This window comes from Drosophila virilis, chromosome 4 (assembly GCF_030788295.1).
Source record: "Drosophila virilis strain 15010-1051.87 chromosome 4, Dvir_AGI_RSII-ME, whole genome shotgun sequence".
Classification (NCBI taxonomy): Eukaryota; Metazoa; Arthropoda; class Insecta; order Diptera; family Drosophilidae; genus Drosophila; species Drosophila virilis.
In genome coordinates this window covers 4,786,050-4,807,457 of record NC_091546.1, presented here as the reverse complement: position 1 = coordinate 4,807,457, position 21,408 = coordinate 4,786,050, and the positions used below count along the sequence as shown (strand labels likewise).

General features: G+C 37.2%; 1 protein-coding gene across 7 annotated transcripts in view; it reads right to left on the bottom strand.

The window, feature by feature from the left end:
• LOC6627504 (dipeptidase 3) overlaps positions 1–21,408 on the bottom strand; it is a 416,202-nt gene that overhangs the window by 162,905 nt on the left and 231,889 nt on the right. For 4 of the 7 annotated variants that reach the window (XM_015173103.3, XM_070209380.1, XM_070209382.1 and 1 more), the window contains one exon: positions 12,430–13,505. The exons of 1 other annotated variant lie outside the window; for it this stretch is intronic. The gene's annotated coding sequence lies outside the window, so the exon portion shown is untranslated. Of the gene's footprint in view, positions 1–12,429; positions 13,506–19,851; positions 20,346–21,408 lie in introns of those variants that run through there. 2 more of the 7 variants (XM_015173105.3, XM_032438417.2) reach the window with 2 other exon arrangements.

The window sequence follows — 21,408 nt, the reverse complement described above, 5'->3', positions numbered from 1 at the left end:
TTCATTGTGTGTGCCATGCCAGGCCAGGCCAAGCAGGCCCGGGCCGGGCTGGGCCAGGCTGCACTCTAGAGTGCAATAGCAGTTAATAATGCCTCCCCACTTACGTGTCGCCGAGTATTTGGCCACTCGCTGCTGTTTTTCGCCAGTTTCCTTATCAAGCTACACGCCCGAGCACTTCCGGCGTAGAAAAGGAAAGAAAGAGGGAGAAAAGGAGTGATAGTGGGGAAGGGAGGCGATAGTGAGATAGCAAGCGTGGGATTGTGTCCTGAGCTCTGTTCCTGTTATCAACAAACGTTCTCATTGCTGCTCAAGTTTCGTGGCTTGTAGCTTTCTTTCTTTCTATTTTTATAGCCCGAATCCATTGAAAATTGATATAAAGGGTATAATGGCTTTGTGCCAATGTATGTAACAGGACAGTAGGCGACAGTTCCGAATACAAATCGCGAAACTAAGTTATGAGAGATATGAAATATACGTTCTACTGTACTTAAAGCAGAAAGAGTGTTAATTTTCTTTTCAATATCTTCGCTCATTTTTATGCTATCAATAAATGTCGATTTTCAGATGCGGCCCTTGAGCGTAACTCGAAGTTTATATTAGCTAAATACACTAGATAACACCAGATTTAACTTATTGGAAGACCTACTCCCAATATTTTACTAGGTAAAGCTTGAGGTTTGCTGAGTGCTTGTTATGTCATAAAGATCGGACTATAAGCACCGAAATAACTTAGGGAAGCTTTTTCTATGCATAGTGTGTGCTCAAGGGAAGAAGAAGCCCAGCTCTTGCTTAAAGTGCACAGCTGAATGCAGGGTAGCTGCTAGTCGTACAGATCTCAATTCGAGCACACTCAGTTGTTTTTTCTGGTTATTTAGCCCGGCTTTTGTCTTTTGCGTCTTTTGTTTTTCACTTATGCATGTGTGTGCCATTTCCTTTTGGACTGGCAAGTTCTGGAGATTTTATGACGCGCCAACTTGCCGAGCCTCCCTCCAGCGGGGCCTGCCATATGAGCCCCCAGGCATTTGGCAAAGACAACGGCCCTCATAAAGTGCGCAAAGTTACAGTCAAAGCTCGGCTACAGCCACAGCTACATCTTGTGCTTCAGTCAAGCGAGCTGTCGTCGCTTACTGCCCGGTCTAATACTTTGATAATCCTTGAAGTCTTGGCTCCCAGCTACAACTCCCGACTTCACATGTCGAATATATGTGCTGCCACAATAACTTTTGATACGCCAGCGTTGACTCGTTATTCTGCTCATCCTTAGACTCGATATGGATATGGATACGAAGACAGCCGCCAGTCAGCTTTGTAACTTGAGCTTTATCGCATACACATACGAATACAAATATCTTTCACGGTCTGCAAATTATATAAGCATGATAATGTTGTATAGCACACACGCACACTCAAACACAACTTGGGCACAACTACAATAACAGCTGCTCTTATTCTTGCCGCTACCAGTTCGTGCTGCATGCAGCTTCCGCACTTTGTCTAGTTTCAATTTCAATTTCATTTTGATATCCTTTATTGTCTACTGAATCTCGTCCTTTATCTTACTAGTTGTTGCATTTTGCAATGCATCTTTGTGCGGACTGTTTATCAAGGCTTAACTCTCATATTGCACTTGCTCAATAATAAAGCCAATTTAGGTATTCATATATTGTGCCTATTAAAGCTAAATTGAGAGCGCATGCATGAGAATTTCAGCCAATTTACAGACAATTGCTCACTGTAATAATAACCGCAATTAAGAATATTGAGCTTAAATTTCCATTTGTCGAAATTAAATAACAAAAGCACAGACATTTTTCTGTTGTTGTGTAAGTGAGGCTTAAACACAATAAATTCAAAATTCGATGTTGGCGCCCAACGCATGGACAGAAGGCAAATAATTGACTGCAACTGAAACAGTCTTTATATTTTAGAAGATTTGTTATAGTATCAACCGATAAAAGGTTCAACTTTAAACTTTCAACATTTAACAACGCAGAGTCAAAAAAGCAAAGTTTATTGCTATTAAAGTAAAAATTTTAAGAAGCATTATTCAGTCTTTCGTCTTCTCCATAAAAATCGTGCCATGTCTGCCGACGCTTACCTCTACTCCATTTAATCGTCAATTTTACATAACTTGCTTTAATAAAGAGAGAATTGAGGAAATATCATACATATTTAATATATGCAATAACATATTTAAGGATTTGCAAGTAAGAGCTAAACAACATTTAATAAACACTGTCTTGGCGCCCAGCGCATGCAAATTCCATTAAAGCACTAACGCGACTTGCGGCTGTTCTCGCATAACTTACTCGACAAAACAGTTGCAGGGTATTGCAGTTCACACACAGTCGGGCGAAATGCTGCGGGTGGATGGAAGAAACCACAGCGAAATGCGCTGAAACCGCAGATGCTTTTTGTGCATCAAGCAGACAGGCAGACGCATGCACACAGACAGGCTGGCAACGCTGCCTAATTGCATATTGATAACAATTTCCAGTGCTAATCAGTTATGACGGCCAGCCTGAAAGAGACGGCTATAATAGCGAGCGCTAGGTCGGAAATGCACAATTTATGTTTCATTTGTTCGAGCAACACGCAAATGTGTGTGTGTGTGTGCAGCTTATTTGCTTGTTGATTTCCGAATGATTAAACTATTAAATTTGCAACATTTTCAACACTGGCAGCAGAGCGTTCAAATCGACTGCATTAGGGTGGACCTCGTACGTGCAAACAATACGCTCAGGCTGGCTCATAAATTTAATTGATAATATTGTTGACAGCCGGCTGGTAAAGTTCGCCGGTTCAACAATATTTGTACACGTATTTGCCAGCAAATATGGCTGCAATATAACTTGGCTATGTCTGTTTGACAATTAAATATTTGGCCAAGGTTTATAAATGTTTCATGAGGGCGCGCGTTAAATTTTATACATAAATGTATGCTCTCTGCTGACTGCCACTCAAATTATGCAGCATACGCGAGAGGTGACACAGTGGAGGCGGAGCAAAAAAAAAGAAATTTTTATGAGAGGAATATACATATACATATCTGTGTTGTATAATTTTACATAGACAATTATTTAGAAGTGCGCAGCCACAGAATTCCTCGAGCACAAATCTTTCCATCTGCATGTGTGTGTGGCAAAGACTCGAGCTTAAGTGACACTAACAACTCAGGCAAAATAGTGGGATGGTATGGGATTCGGAAGAGGAACGAGAGGACGAGATTTCCTCTTGCGTGTTATGTTTTGGCTGCTGAGAGCAACTCAATCTAAATGCGGTACAATGACATCTAAAGTGTTTGGGCCGGGCTCTCTCCCTTGATGCTGAACCAACCACCCAACCTCCAGCCCCAACCCCAGCCCCAGCCCAAACAAGCTTTGCCAGGCTATGACATTAGTTCTGCTTTCTTTTAAATGTGTCACGTAATTTCAGTATGCGACTCTCGCTCCCTGCCACAAACTATGCACGGGCAACAACGAGGTCTGCCTGAACAGACAGACAACGAGACAGACGGAGTTGAGTCGGGAGGACAGACAACGATTGTATATGGCTGGCATTTAAGTGAAATGTATGTAGAGCATTTTGGTAGTCAGCTACTGTGAATTCAGTAGAGAGCAGTTCAGTTCGGTGCCCACTCCAAAATGTGTGTCAGTTGACATTTAAAGATAGTTAACAGTTTGCAAAACGCGTCGAGCTCAACAACTCTACGACGAATGCAATAATTTTAAGGCAAATGTTGTCACTGCAAATAATTGCGAAACTTATGCAGCGGGTGTTTAATTGTGGCAAAACATAAAATGTACAATAAACGAGAGCATCATAATAAATTGGGCTTTAATTGCGAATGCTTAAGAGCTGTCCAGCTTAATTGTTGTACATTTTAAGTGCAGGAATTGGACTAATGGGCATGGCTCCCATTCAAATTCAAATCATAAACAAACCAAGAGCAATCATAAACACAAGCATGTCTGTCGCCGAACTGATTTAAACATTTTTGCCAATTCCTTTTGAAACCACGTTGGGCGTCAAAAATAATATTTTTTGCATTGCAATATATTTTGCCAATTTTTACAAATTGCTTTTATGCTTATCACAAAAAAAAAAGAGGGAAAACTATATTGAAATAATTTAAAAGCTGCTTCAAAAGCTGCAAAGCTTAGTGAACACGAAAAATAAAGCCTGAGTCCTGAATAAATTTACATGCCATGTAACCCATGACATCTGGCATAGAACACAAATTGATATCGAGTTAATTTTCATTTTTTAGCATTAATTTAATACATTTTACAAGCTTTCAATGACCGTCCATTGCATTCTGTTTATTTTGCCCCCCGTTAATGCCGGGCATTGCATTAAAAACTTCGACAAATTGCAGCGCTAAATAAAACTTGGACATTTGCATAAAAAAACATTGTTGTTAGTGCGTTTATAAGCCTCAATGTGCTATCAATATGAACTCCATTCAAATGCAGCATTGTCCATTTGAAAAGTTGTATGACTCTTCTAGTCAGGAGTGTCCGACTGGAAGACACCCTGGAGCCGGCAACGATCTGCCGGAAATGCATTCCTGACTTTAAAATCCGAACTTGGTGAGATGATTAGGCCTTACATTTGATATAGAAAAGAGCATATATACAAAACGCAAGACTACATCACGCAATGTATCTCTTATTTTATTTTTTCCAGAAAGTTCAATATTCCTAGTCTGTGCATGCTCTGCAGTAGCCTTGCTTGGTGTATCTGCAGCTTATTATCTTGAGAATATATGTACTATATACGATCGGATATGCCTACTCTGCAAACATACACAAGCTTCTAACCAATATACCACGCTTAAACAATCTCAATAAGTACAGGGTATTAAAAAGCAGTAAATGAATCTCACAAATCAGCACTTAATGTTAATTACAATAATTTTTTTCTGCTGATGCGAACTTTAACATGAGTTGTGGGGCAGACTGCAATTAATGTAATGCACACACGCACACACCCACACACACACACACACATGAATCTGCATGGGGATTTGCAACAATTTGTTGGCAATTGACGACAGCAGCAGCAGCAGCAACAACAACACGAACAACTGCCGTTAAGTGGCTGCATTTGACATTACATGCGCCAACTTCTGCTCTAACCTCAAAAACTTTTCTAACCCAACTCACGTTAGACTTAAAAAAAAAAAAAAAACTAGCTACACCAAACTAAACTGCGCTGCATGCAAAATGTTGCGTATGCAAATTAGTGTGCAAAAAAAAAGAAAAACAACCCAAGTTGAGGGCACTTGTGAGAAAAAAAAAAAAAATAAAACGGGAGCAACTGGAGGGAAGCCAAAGTGGAGTCCTTGTCGCTGTTGTTGAATTAATTGTGCACGCATTAAAATTGCTTAACTAAAAGGCACTTCAGCAGTCAAACCCAACAACTTTTGAGCCAACCCGCCGACTGCTACCCGCCACTGCCCAAATGCGTCCCCTTGCACAGAAATTTGTGGCCAAATTTAAACTTTTACCCTTGGCTGGGGGTAAAAAAAAACTCTGCGTGTGTGTTTGGATTTGAAGCACTCGGGCGTCAAAGGATTAATTGCTTAAACAGAATTGAATAGACCGAAATATATCTGGCACATGCTTAGGCTCGCTGTGAAAGTTTAAGTATCGCCCATTTGAGCTGTTATACCCTTAAAAATCAGGTATTTATATTCTTGTGAAAGTTTTTCAAATGGTGCATTTAAATTTTGTAATGTAGACTTCCATATATTTTGAATATGGTATTAGCTATTCGGGAATGTAGAATCCCATATATTATTGTAATTGTAATTTTCAAATTAAATATATTTACGGAAAAAATAATTCAATACCAATACATTGCAAGGTTAGAAAAAACTATTACATACAATTTGTAATTCTGAACAAGTTAAGACTTTGAAAAGGTGAAAATCTGTCTTCTAGTGTCGATAGAATGGAGCTGGGATAGCGGACAAGCTTTTATTTAATATTGAGTTTGTTATAACTCGTTTTAATAGTTTTTAAATAATATTATATTCTTAATATAATTAGTATTATATTAATCAATTCAATTTGATTTATTACGATTATTGTCTGAGTTTCTTCTCGTCACGTAACACTATTTTCTGCACCACGACATCTCTCTTGATATGTTAGAGTATTCGCTCTTCGTTGCATCTACTTGTGATTAGATCAACTTGTTTTCAATTCAATTAGTCGAAGTTTTACGCATGTGCCTGAAATCCTTCGCCCACCCACTAGTTAATACACATGTGTTGGGTTTCCTTTCGTTTTCCATTCAAAATTCGCACATTTTCCTTATGCCATTATGTGCTGTAGTTGCTGTTGTTGTTGTTGTTGCTGTTGCTGCTGCTGTTTTCCCTACCGTTTCTATTGTTGTTTTCATTTCCAGTTTACATCAAAACGACCGTCTATGTCTGACTGCTGGCTAGGCGCCCCCTTTTTCCGCTCATCATTACATTTCATTAAGTTTCAAAGGCAGACGTTGAGCCTGGCGTTGTGCCTGTCGTAGTTGTAGTTGTTCTTCTCGTTTGTTGTTCTTGTTTGTTGTTGTTGTTGTTGTTGTTGCTGCTGCTTTTTGTGTTTATTAAACGTTTTCGGGGCGCGTGTTCATTCAATTTGTTGTTGCTACTTGCCGTAAATGTTATGTATACATGTCTGCGTCTAAATAAACAACAAAAACCAGCAACAACAACAGAAATAACAACAACAACTGGCAACACGAGCGCAAACAGCACATGAAGAGCTCGTGCTGTGCTTCTTGTTGTTCGTGTTGTTGTTTTATTTTTCTGTTTCGTAGAAAGCGCTCGGAAAATCATTTTAATTGTTTTGTTTAAATAACACACGAGCTGCCAGAATCCAGAATCCAGGGCCACAGAGCGTAGCATGCAGCGTTTGTCTTGTAGGCGTATACTTAATAAATGGCGCATACGCCGCGTGTGTGCCACGTGTCTGTGTGTGCGTGTGTGTGTGCGTGTTTGCGTCTATCTACTCTCTTAATTTTTGCGAATGTATGCGAAAAACGTGCTCATCCTTAAGTACATAAACTATGTGATTTAGTTTGTAGTGCTTCAGTTGTTGGGCATAAGTCATTAAGTACCTTATACAATTACAGCTGAGGTTCCTTAATCCTAAGATCTAGAATAGCTTTGGTCTTTGGATTTTTACAACTTTAATTGCACTTTCTTATGAGCAAATGTAACTTGAAAACTATATTTATATATTTGTATAGCTTAGACATAATCAATGTACTGTTAAATGTTTAGATTCAACTTTTACACACACTTTGAAGAATTTAATCTTTTTTAAGTTCATTGAGTAAAGAAGCAAAAAATGGTACGTTCGCAACAGCAGCTCCGAGCTGGTTTCAGTGTCTCTCCGAGTCAAGCACTTCTCTTATTTGTGTATAAAAAGCTTTTAAAATAATTTTAATCAAATTGAAAATTCATATAACAATTTTTCGAAATTTTCAATTTCTTTAATAAAGGGAAATGTTTGCGTTAGACAATAAAGAGCATCGTATATTCGTTGCTCGCCACTCAACTGTCAGAATACTGCGGCTCATGTCGTGTATTTATGTCTTAACGCAGCGCGTTGAATTGGAAACTGAAGTAGAGGGCCTTTCAGTTGAGAGTAGTGGAAAGTGTTGTTCTTGTGTCTGGGCAATAAAACTGTAAACTGAAATAGAATGATATTTTAAATAGGAATTGTGTATGTGGGGGGCTGCAGAAGTTTGCTGTTTGACCTTTGACCGGCCAAGGCCAAGTGCGGCCAAGAAAGTTTATCAATTCCCTGCGGCTATGCGCGAGCGAGAAAAAGGCGCTTATTGAAAATGCTTTCAGCGAGGACACGTAGCAAAAGTAAAAGGAATAAAACTTTTTTACCACGACATTCCCGTGTACGTGAGCGCACTGAAAAGCTGCGTAATTAAAAGTCGAGCAAATCTCTCCATATATAGAAAAAAAAAATATATATATATATATATATAATGTTTAATATATTTTATTTTAGGACAACTTTCTGGCCAGCTGATATGATAAATCCACTTAAGCCAATCCAACAAATAAAATTGAAACGATGCGTGCAAGGCAAGCGCCAAGTCGTAGAAGATGAAACGAAATTCCCAACTTTTAATTGTGAAAGTTTCAGTCGAAGGAGAAAATTACAGCCGAAACCACGCACATTCCATCGCCCAGGACCCTGCGCACAGCAGGTGTGTCAAATTGTTGCTCGCATTAGAGGCAAAAGGAGGCAGACAGCCGGAGGCAAGTTTCCTTGTACATACTAGGACGTCCTGCTTATAGGATCTGCTGTCATTTTGCCTTACTTGTCATCAACTTCATGCGTTTTGACATTTTTATTAGTCGAATACTCCTTAACAGCACGCTCCATTGCTTCATCGCTTTGGGGGGCTGCCGCTGCCGCTGCCCCTGCCCCTGCTATTGCCCGTATCCGTCTACGATTGCCAGCTCAGTCGCAGTCGCCTCCCATCCAGAACTTGTGACATCTAATAAGTGTTTACTACCCAACGAGGATGCTTTTCCAGTGCTTTAAAACATCAGGGGAGTGCGTGTGAGTGTGTGTGTGTGTGTGTCTGTAACAATTTGCTGCCCTGCTGGATGTTAGCCGCCCGCCTCTGTCCCTCACATATTCCCAGTCGATAAAGAATGAACAAATTGTGCGCAATTCGCTTTTTTTTCTAACACGGTTAACGCTAACTTTGCTTTTAAATGTATTTCTCTCTGTTTGAAAGAAATGCCTTAACTTAAAGTTATTTTTGAGAACATGCAAAAATTCATTGATTGATTGATGAGAGACAAAAAAAAGCTTGTAAAATTTGGCAAATTTAGCAAATGCATTAACTTATAATAAATTACCACAAACAAAAGAAAACATGTTTTAAATATTAATAAATTCGTGTCCAAAATGACATATACAAAATTAATGTTCGAATTTATCATATATAAAAATAGCTTTTACCACATAAGCCACATAAATAAAATATTAAAAAAAAAAAACATTAAAAAATAATTTTAAATAATAATACGTTAATTAGGTGCACGCAAAATGGACGCCGTAAATTATAGGGGCAATTGAGAAATGCCTTCACGTGTTTATTCACTCAGCACTCATGTTGAACAAATACAGCGCACATATGTGGCTTTAATTTATGCAATTAAACTGCTTTAATTAGTTAAGCAACGACTGCAAGAATAATAACAACAACAAATACAACAACAACAACAACAACAACAGCAGACCCGAAGAAAAACAACAGCTGTTGCATACACAAGTATGTTCGGCTGGGCAACATAAATAAAAGGGAAGCGGCATTAAAAAATAAAAATATACAATTAAAGCATACAGAAATTCGTTTATTTGGCAACAACCATAAACCAATTTAATTTGCGCATTTCAGACATGCTTGAACAGGAAAATGCCAGCAAACAGTACAAATTAAATTCTGGGACAAAGAAAAAGCCAAAAAAAAAAAAAAACACACACACACAATTGTCAACGTTCACAAACTTAAATGATATTCAATTTTCTACTGTGTAAAAAACTTGTACTTTGTAGGAAGTATTTATTTTACAAACATAAAATATTTATTAAGAATCGATTGAAAAATATTTTTATATTTGTACAAAAAATTCTGTATCAGATTTCAAGGATCCTTCTTCTATGCTGATGATACCCTTTATATATTTTATTATATTTTTATGCAATTTGCTGAGAAGAGCGGAAGGCAAAGCGAAAGCGCCTGATTCATGCAAATTTTGAAAGATTTTTGCATTCCTTACATTAAACATTCGATTTGTTAAGAATCAAACAGTTTTTTCTTTTATTATTAGCAAAAAATATATATATTTCATATTAAGTACATTAAACTCCATATGCACAAAATAGTAAAGAATCAGCGTGAATATTTACTTTGGACCAGAAATTTCTATGGGGAATATTATATTGTTGCATAAATCCGGCATATTTTCATGTCCGTTGACAACTTTGCTAATGCTAATGGAGTGTCCACTGTGCAGAGTTCAAAGTTGACCGGGGCCAGGGCCCCATTTGTATGGATCGTTCAAATTGTGTGAATGCTTATGATGGGCAAAGTAAAGAAAAACCAAAGCCATGCAACGTCAATGTCCATTTGCAAAAGTTGTCTCAAGAAACTGAACGCAATTTGGCGGCTGGGTGAGAGCTAGGGGAAGGGAGGCGAACTTTTAAGCAGCTGGCGTGCGTCCAAAGGTGACCCAGGGGATTGGGCGGCATATAGCTGGGGAGGGGCGTAGTGCAAGGGGGGGAGGGACAGCGAAACTTTTAAATGAAATTTTTGCCTTAAAGTTTTGTCAGGTAAGTTGCGCTCCAATGCGAACAAGCTGGCTTAGGTCAGCCAGCAAAGTAGCGGTCTACCGCAGTCACACACCAGAACACCCACCCGCATACACACACACAGCTACACACACACACACACACACACACACACACACCAGTAGCCACACACACACACACACACACGCGCCGCTGTATTGTCACGTAGCTTGGTGACAGATTCCAACAGGCGGGCAAATAACAAATAACGGCAGCTAAGCAGCAGCGCATTATGGCCACTAAGGATGCTCAGAATGTTGGAGATGCTATGGCAGCCCCTCATGTTCCAGGTATGGGCCACCCACACGCAGCCCTCCCCATGCTCCTCCTCGCCATGCAACAAAAGTTTCGTTTTAATGTCTCAGCAAGTGTTGCCGTTGCGTAGTCTCTTTGTTTGCCTGCTTCAGCATTCTGCCCGCAAAAAATATGAAATTAGCAGACACATGACCCCCAGCTACCAAAAGATTCGTAAGTGTAACTGTACGACTGACAGATACCCTACACAAAGTTCCGTGATGCTGTACTGAATTTTTCTTACTGCTTTACATTAAAGAGAAAACAGTATTCAAAAACTTTGGTGTTTATTGCCTGCTAATTGTAAAGTTTCACGATTTGATTAAGGTATGTGTCTGATGATAAGAAGAAAAAACTCTAAAAAATCTTCGATTTGAAGCGAGAGTAAATGATGAAACATTTTTGCTATTATGTATTTTAAAACATATATGAGGAACATATATACCAAATTTAATTATTTTATTTCTTTATAAGATAAGATTTTAAGATTCCATTATGTTCGAGTCTCTGAGAAGGACAAGTTGAACAGACACAAGGACATTAGGACCCGGCTCACAACATCATTCCGATCGAGAATATATAAGCTTTATGGTTGCGGTAATGCCGTTATCTGCCTGCAACATACATTTTCAATTTACGCCTTGAGTACAGGATATAAAAAGGCATCACAAACAGCTTTTTTGCCGTCCTGTTGCAGCATTTGAAGTAATTACAACATTTCTTTTGCGCACTCGTATATGGAAATAATTCGTTTGCTTTATATGGGCATTACGCTAATGTTTTTTTTAAGCCCTTGGCCAAATGTTTTTTGTTTTTAGTTTTTTTCTTTTTGTTGTTGGCCAAAAAATTATGACACTCTGACTCAAAATCCGGGCTCTCAGTTTGCATTGCGGCTCTAAAGCCCGAAAGCTAATGCGTTTTTAAATATGCTGCAGCGGATGCTCGGTTAGCATTAATTAACAGACGCACAACCAGCCGCAGCAGTGCTTATTATGGCGATATAGAGGGATACGGGGGCAGGGGGAGGAGCAGGGTTAGAGGTTAGATGTTAACTAAATGCGCATTGCTGAATGCGAGTTGTTAAAGTCACGAGTTCGGTATCAAAAATTAAAGTTTTTGCGTTCATTTCATGAACTTTTACAAGCTTTAGATGCGCTTAAAAGTATGCTATACAAATTATAAGTAGTTTGTCATTTTTTATATAAAACGAGAGCGATACATAAAATGACGAGCTATAAAACTGAGCCACTGCCCAGAATGAATGAATAGGGATTTATTAAACAAATATATTAAAAACATCAATAAACTATATATAATTCATGGTCGGAGTTGTCTCTTTTCATAGACTAAACATTTGATTAGAAGATTTTAAAAATTCTTACATGACGTTTACATACAACATACAGATATTTCTGCAGTATGCCAGTTGAATTTTTGCATTTAGGACTTTTATATTTTTATTTATTTTTGCGTTTATATTTTGCAAAATCATTTGAAGAAATTGTGAAAAAGATAGTATTGGGGACCTGTCAGTTTTTATTAACAATGCTTATAGCTGTCTAATAGTATTCTATTCTAATAGTTTGGCGGCAAGTTAAAAGATAAAGACAAGCTTTTTGAAGAAGTAAAACACAAGTATTGTTTTCATAATTAGAAGTCGTCCCACTTTGAAGAAGCTTTCATATACTAAATTAGGCCCATGACAATAGGTATATCTTACAACAAATGTATTACTCACCTGTTGCTTTCTCACTTGCGTTGCTTTTCTCTCAGCTGCCACGGGGCGTATGCTTAATGTTCTAATTAAATATATTTCTTGCCTGTCTTTTTTTATTTATTTTTTTTTTTTTTTTTGGGTTGCACACGCGACACTTACGAAGGACACACGAAAAACAGGGCAATAAAAATTGCTCTTGTTACTTTATTTCAATTTCTTATGTTTGCTTTAGTTGAGGCTCCTTCAAAAGGATATTTTGAGAGGACATCGTGTAATAAGCCGCACTTGCACAAACACGCACACACAGACACAAACGGGCACTAGCACATGGTTTCTAATGTATTTGTTGTTGGCCGTGTCCCTTTTTTTTTTTGGTGGCGCTTGTCGTCGACGGCGTCGTCCTTTTGGGCTTGTCGTGAAAGGCAACAGCTTGAAATGCTATTAAAATATAATCTGCTGATAATCTGCACTTAATTTTGTGCTTTGCTCGATGCAGGACAACACACACACACGCAGCAAATAGAAAAAAGTAAAGTGTGTGTAATGTCCTTGCCACAAGGCAGTCGTCGTCGTCAGCTGCGCGTCGTTAGTTGTCCTAAGCCTTGGTTAGCTCCTGCCCCAGGTTTTTGTATGAGTGCGGCGAATACTAAATAATAGTCGTACCTTTTAATTTTTGTTACGCTTTTTTCCTCTCCTTCTTTTATTTGGTGCCTATTTTAATACTCGTTCACTTGGTTACTCTTTCATTGAGTTTATTGCCTCAGCCTTGCTGTCTGTATTCACCTTTTTTTTTACACTTCGCTGACTTTTAATGTTTGCTACGGCTTGTTGTTATTTTCCTTAATTTTGTTTCTGTTTTTTTTTTTTTTGTTTGTGTTCTGTTGTCCTTGCACAACTACAAATTCGCTCATGTGCGTGCGTGTTGATTTCCTTTGCTGTTACCTTTTTGATATACTCGCACACTTTTCTTTCTTTTCTTTTTTTTTTTTTTGTTGTTCGGCTATTGAGTTTTGAAAATTTATTAAATTTTTCTTTCCACTGCTTTAATCAAATTTCCACTTGATTGGAGTGACGACAATTTCGTTGATTTCCTGTTGCTGTGTGTGTGTGTGTGTGTGCGTGTTTGGAATAAATGAGAAAAGAGAAGAAAATGTTTTTATTAGTTCGAATGTTGACAATGTGCATTGTATTTACAATACAGATATATTATTTTACAAATAGTATTAATATATATTATTTATAAAAATATAATTTATATCATATTTTACTGTTTTAGTTTGCAAGCCCTCAAGAAATATGCAGTAGACAATGACATCTGAGTCTTTACAGTTTTCTGTTAACACACAATGAACTCTGAAAGAGTTTACAGTTTTCTGTTAACACAAAATGAAAGTGCTTACAGTTTTTACTGTCTCTGTTAACACTCAGATTAAATTCCCAATTCGCATTGTTAATTGCAATAATATTAACGCAACTCTCATATATTAACAAATTCGTATCAGTATTTGTCCATCGCAATGTCATGGGAAATTCTTGTTAATAACGAATTAAAACTTATCGAGTTTCACTGCAATTCGCCCAAAAATTACACAAATTGTTAAGTCAGCGGCTTAACAGCCGAATGCTCCTCTCACTTTGCATTCGCGACAATCATCGCATACTTAATTCATTTGCAGCTTTTGTCAATCTCGTGCGAGAAGCGCTCGGAGCTGCGGCTATGGCCGACAACCACTAAGACGCTTCTCTGGCAACAGGGTATGAGATTATGCCAATTTCATTTCCTGTTTTTATTTTTATGTTTTTTCTTTTTTAATTTAATTCGTTGCGTTTTTTTGGGTTTGCGCTTACTTAATTTTTTTCTTTGCTTCTGTTTCTGTTTTTAAAAATAATTTCGTTTTTCCAAGCCAACTGTCAGATCCTCTTAACGTGGCCGTTTTGTGCCAGTGCCTGTGCGTGTGCGTGTGCTTATAATACCCCAAAATGCAACACCGCGGAATTAACACACAAACACAGACACACACAGACGCACACACAGACACACTCGCGCACACTCCCATCAACATTTACAGGTTGAAAATACACTTTTTTCCTTAAATTTTATTTTTTTGATTTCATTTTGCCCGCTCGAAATAATAATTTATTTTTATATTTGTATGCGCCTCGCTGCCGCAGACTATTAAATATTTAATTTCCTCCACGCATCTGAGGTTGATATAATTCCTTCCGGTTATTTCATTCGCAGAGTGTTTCTAATTCCCGCAAAAGCTATTTAGACACAAACATCCATCCGCATGGCCGCAGCTAAAGCTACAAAATTGTTCCATCAATTTCCACCCAGCCTCAAATTTAACAAATTCTTCATTTTTTTTTTTTACTCTCTGGCAATTCGAAAAAATGAGCAAGAAAAATAAATTAAATCACTTTTTCTTTCACACGATTTGTGCCCCGCCACCAGTTTTTGGCATGTTTCTGGCATTTATGCTTCATTTACTTTTGATGGTTTTCTTTCTGTCAGACATGTTCGTCTTGTCGCTGCTTGTTTAATGTTTTTGATTGTGGGTCCTTACACAAATTATTATATTTACTCAAATTTGCAAATAGTGTTTAATTTGTTGCCACAAAAAAAGACGCACGACTGGGCTAAATTGTGATTAGTCGAGACATTAAATATAACATTTTTTAGAATAAATTTTGTATATACAATATTGCAATAATTGCAATAGCGTGTACGACGGCACAAATAAATCGAAACTAAAAACAAATCGAACTTCAAATAAAGACATCAATATAATATACAAAAGAAACAACACTCATGAACCATTCTATAAACGGAAACTACTTAACAAACTTTGATGCAACAACAATGCTAAGGCTAGAACAAGACTGCAATATACATTGGAAATAATTATAATAATAAATAAAACAAATAATAATAAACACTTCAAACTTGTTTAGACACTTATTGAATAGCTAAATAATTTGCACGTCCAGAATATTTTACGTTTAATATTGAATTAATTGTTTAACTTGATTTATTTGCAATGTTAATTTTTCTTTGTCTCTGCCCTGAAGACGGCTGCAAACATATTCAAATAAAATTGCTTTTCATTATTGTAATAGTCACCCAAATAATAAAAATAATTAAATTATATTTAAAACCAAATTCTCTTACGTGTTCACATATCAGTTACAAAAAAATAACAAAATTGACATTTGTTCTTCTCTGAATTTACCTGCATTTATTTCTATTCTTATTATTATTTATTATTATTTACAAGAAAAAATAAATGCGTTTGTCTTTGCCTTATTTTAATTCGCAATTTATGTGAAACTAGATTGAAAATTCTGTCCACATTAAGTCTCACAATTGTTCTGGGATGAGTTTGAAATATACCGACAAAAGTGACATGTCAATAAAATTTACACTTAAGGATGTCCAAAAATTAATAAACTTATGGACATAAAGCAGATATACAAAGCACTCTACACTTGTCCAAACAATTATTAGATGATTATCTATGCTATCTTTTTGATATGAAAGTGAATCCGAACTATTCCTGACTACTTTTAAAAAAGTTTAAAAAGTTTATTAAAAAAAATTCTACACGAAAACAGAAACGTCGAACAATAAGTAGTCCAGCTTTATATGAACTTTCTGTTGCTAAGCGTCAGATCTATGCCAACTTTAACAAGAATATCCTTAAAGCTGAGAGACTCGTGCGCATAGAAATAGACAAACAGGCTTGTTTATAGCATTTCGACAGTTTATACAAAAGAGTATATTTATGCTGTGGAGTTGAGAGCGTCAGCTTTAATGCATCACATAATCACCGACCAAATTATAAAGCAAGCAAAATATCTAATTGTTTTATTTAATTAACAATGCGCATGGCATAAAATGTTATTTTATGTGGTCTGAAATAAGCGCAAATGCAACATTATTTACTTATCAAAATTGAAACTAATTAAAATGTAAAAATAATACTATTCATTTGAAATATGCAATTTAAATGCCTGCCGAAATCTAAGAAGAATGGAAATTAACTAAATTATTGTTTGTGGAAAAATATATATGAAAATAAAACTAAATGCAATTGGTAAAAGGCAGCAATAAATTGTTGCATTATACAACAATGATAACGTTTACTAATCAGACAAAAAGCTAGGATTTCAAAACATTTGATAATATTTAGCTTAAAGTTTATAAGGAATAAAGACAGAATACAGAAGTATACATAGAGCACAGAATACATTAATTTCACTTGCTTCCATTTCTATCAATGAATAGCAGAAACTTAGTAAAAAGCTCACACAATAGTTAAAAAATTGCTTATTAAATTTGAATTAGCATACATTAACTAATCCAATTATTTTCAATTTTTTTAAAGAGCAGTATTTTTGTATTCCATGCCAAGCAGCTTGTTGACTTTTCACAGTTTCTCAACTGGTTGTATTAACAACATAAACTTCTCTTGCAATAATGTAAACAGAAAGCTTATGAATTCCTAGAATGGGACTTATTCAAATTATTGCTTTTATATAGATTTTTATTGAAAGGCCACTTGATTCAAGAGCATAAAAGAAATATAGCTACTTGAGAAATCCTGGCTACTTGAGTACGCTTTATGTACTGACTAATTAGTTTTATTGGGCTGTATTTTATTAGCAGGCTGTGCGAGGAGTCGCAAGTGCGTGCTAATTAAATTAATTAGAAACCTGTCGAGACGCTGGCTAAATAAACCATAAAAATCATAAACTCGTTTTATATTTTCATTTAAAAGAGCCCACACACACACACACATTTTGTGGCATTTTAATGAGGTGTTTGGCGGCTGGCAGTGCATTAATTAAAAAGGTTTTTCATTTCAAGCAGCAGCCAAATATTGTCGCCCAACCGTTGACCCAAGACCAAAAACAAAACTTGTGGATGGAAAAGGTTGAACTTGCTTTAAAAACTGCTTTAAGGTAACGCAGCGCACGTGTTGGGTGCCTGGGTGCCTTTTTTTTATTGTTTTTCTTGTCAATCTCAGGCCTAAGGACACACAATTTCAATTTGAGCGCGTGTGAGTTCAGCGCACTTTCGTTCGCCTTCTATATTCTCTGCCTCTTTCCGTGCGGCGCTTTAATTTCCGCTTGAATGCAAAGCAAAAGGTTTCCCTTTTCTTTTTTTTTTTTTTGGAAAGCCGCATGAAAAAGGTTTCCTTCACTTGCATGCTGACTGCTTGACCTCAGCGACCGAGCGACCAACCGAGCGGTCAAGCAAAACAAAACAAAAGCCTCGCCAGGCCTGGCCCAGCAAGCTTTTCAACTTGATTAATTTTCACAATTTAAGTTGATGAGCGCAAAATTTTCCAACTAAACAATGGCCAAATGCTTTTGCCATTGCCATTGAGTGGGTGTCAGTTAGTCATTCATTCGCTCAGTCATTCAGTCAGTCAGTCGGTCGGTCAGTTTACTTTTCGATTTAACTTTTTTATTGCATTGGTTATTTTTAATGCCCTGGCACACAGCTGTTCATACCTTTCCAGCTAAGTTTGGTTAAAGTGTTTTATTATTTGAAAGGGCTGCGCCGAAAAGGATACGAATTTGATTTAATTATGAAAATCTGGCGACATTTGTGTTAATGGCAACGAACAAACACATGAATGGCATTTTTACGAGCAAAAACTTAACTTAGGCAAGCTAGAAGGGTTTCTCTATAGCACACGCTCTTAGATTTATTTAGAAATTGCCTTGAATTAAGGCTTGGAATTGCGTGAAAGTGTATTAAACAGCATATTTTATGACACTTAAACATTAATAGGGTTTCTTTTCTGCATCAATGAGCAACATTTCTCAAACACACTTTACAGAGTTATTCAAAGCCAATTAACATTTTACAATCAATTCCAGGACATAATCCACCATTTTCTAAATACATAATAAAACAAGAACATTCTAAATTAATTTAAATTTTAATTGCATTCAATAATCAATAAAATGCTTTATCTAACAAACATAATTTGATTGCTTCTATGCTCAAAGTTTTGCTGTAATAATAATTTCATAGAACAATGTGAAAACAGCAGGCTAGCCGACATTTTGTGGCTCGAGTGCATTATTAATAAATAATGCTTCACATAACGTTGTCGAGAGACTTGAAATACGAGTATTTGTTGTAGGAGAAGTTAACTAAGAAAGTTTCTACTAACAACATAATTTTAGGTACAGGGCAGAATTATTACAGATTATATTAAATTTGCATTTGCTAAGCTTGAAGCTTTTCACAGACTTATACTTTCTATATGAAATGGAAAATTTATTCTATTTGCTGTCACGAAATATTTCACTACTTGTGCAAATAGGTCCTTAAACAGATCCCACAATTTCATACTAAAATATGCCTATTTTAATTTTCAAAGCTTTGTTTTATCCACACAAAACAATACACATTTTAATATTGAGTACACAAATTGCTCTCCAAACACTTTTATTTAATATATTCAAATAACGATTACACGGCAATCAGTTCTAATTCTCAATCACAAAAATGCTAGGCAGTCGCCTATAATTCCCAATCAGTCCAAGCGCAAGCATTCGTGACCGTCGCTTATAGTTCTCAATAAAATCAATCACGAATATTCGCGACAGTCGCTTATAATTCTCAATAAATTCAAGCACAAACATAAGCAAAGCTCACAAATCCAGCTATTGTTAGCTGCCCAGTTAGTGCCAAATGAAGGCAACTATTTATTATTTCTCAGTGGCAGCATATGTAACCGAATCGAACTAAACAATTTGTAAAACATTACTCACACGACCAGTTGGTGTGGAATATGGCAAAACTATAACAGAAGCCTTTAGTATTTGGGGCTGTTAAAGTTTATAGTTTCCTTGCGAGTTGGTCAAAATGATTTATGAGTCAAGTTGAAATTTGTTTTGGGTTTTGTTCATTTTGCAGTCAGCAGCAGTAGGCCAAAGGTAAAAGAACTTTCGCCAGTTGAAATGCTGCCAATACTTGATTTTATATATATTTATGTACATAGATATAGAAATTGTGGCAAACGTTGCCGAAAATTTTAAGCATTAAATTGGATTGAGGTTTGAACGATTGCAGGATTTATGGTCGGAATGTGGAGCTTGATTTGTTTGCAGCTTCGAGTTTTGGCAATTTTGTACTTATGAATATATAAAAATTTAAAGTTTGTTTCAATTTTAATTACAGATTTTTTTAAGTTTTATTATTTTGATTTACAATTCTCTTGCCCCCCAATTTGAAACAGGGACCTTCTCTGACTTGGCCCTTTCTTAAACCTAAAATGTCAAGAAGTAAAGACATTTTTCTGGGTAGCTCGAACTAATTTTTTAAGCACAGATTCTAGAGACGCGCCTTTTATTGTACTTAAAATGCAAAAGAATAGCCCAATATATTTTTTAAGCACCAAACATTTATTTTAAGCTTACATTTTCGACACACTTTTGGAATTAGCTTGCAGCTAGCGCGTATTTTGTTGACGTACTTTCTAATTTGTGTTTGTTTTAGCTCCAGTTTCTGCTCGAGCGAATTTCAATGTGCTTTGACTTTGTTTCTGCTGCAGTTGGAGGCCCTGCGGCGACTTCTGAGCGCAAAGGACACAAAGGCGACTTTAAAGGCGTTTAACCGGTTCGCGTTACCTTGCGAGCCCTGTCACTGGGGGCTCTGTTTCTGTTTGCTTTCGCTTTGCCCAAAAATTTACACACACCAATGCACACACGCACACGCCACGCCGCGCCGCGTCGCGCTACGAATTGAACGCACGCACTGGCACACACACACACGCGCACTCAGGCACACATACACCTACAGGCCGGATAGGACGCGCTCTGTGTGTGTGCGCGCGCTTGAAATAACGGAACGCGTGCAATGCTGCTCCCGGTTTGAACGGATGCTGGAGCTTGACTGAAAGACCGTTTACCTTAGCCCGAGCCAACCAGCGCCAGCCAACACAAGCGGCCAGAACCTAGCACAATGCTAGGCGTTCGAAAATGCCCAAAGAAACGAATCTCGACGAGGACGAGGCCATGGCACGAGGCAAGGATGCGGCCAGCGAGTCCTCGGCTCCGACTCTTAGCCACAAATTACAGCATCCCTGCGGCAGCTTTCACACGCAGCTTTTGTCGAAGAGCATGGAAATGAGCTTAAGAGCGCCAAAAGCTCGCTTCGCACCGCAGAGCTTGCAATACACATTCAGCAATCGAAAGAGAGAGAGAGAGAGCGCGAGAGGGAAAGAGAGAGCGAGCTTTTAAAAGCTTGTCCGTGCTTGTTTACTTCAACTTACTTTTTTTTTAATTTAAATTTATGTTTTGTTCTTTAGGCTTTTTATCAAAATGTTGCCTTTTTGGCAAAAGCCACAGCTGTGCAGTTTTGAGCTTTGTAGCCCTTTATTTAGGGTGTATGTGTATGTGTGTGTGTGTGGGAGGCGTTTTTGTGGTGCCGGCTACCAATTTAGACAATTTAACAGGTGGTCTCGGCATTTGACTAGGCTTTTAAAAGTTTTTATTTGACTGTGTAAATAAAACAAAAAAGGAGGAAATAAATGTAAATTTCAGAGTGCCGAAGACTGAATACCCTGGCCGTAATATAGTTTATATATTTCAATACTTCAAAGTATTTTGAAGACAAAAATCCTTTTACCAGCATTTTCCTTGTATGAGTTCCTTACCAAAACTAAATTCTAGACTGCTTATTTCTATACATATAGTCGTTCGCTGTCAATAAGAGCATAGAGTACAATATTTTAAGAGCAGAAATTAAATATAGAGACAACTTTCCAGCTATCATTCCTACGTCAACTAATTGAATAATAGATCCGAACAGACCGATACCCTCCCAATCAACAAACATTTGTACAGCCACATGCTCTGGCTTTTTCATGCTAGGCTTGCATATATCTGGTTCAAACTATAAAACCCTTTGCAAGGGTATCAAAATAAGAAAATCCTTAGCACACTTTTCGGGGCTTGCATGGGTTTTAGTTGAGC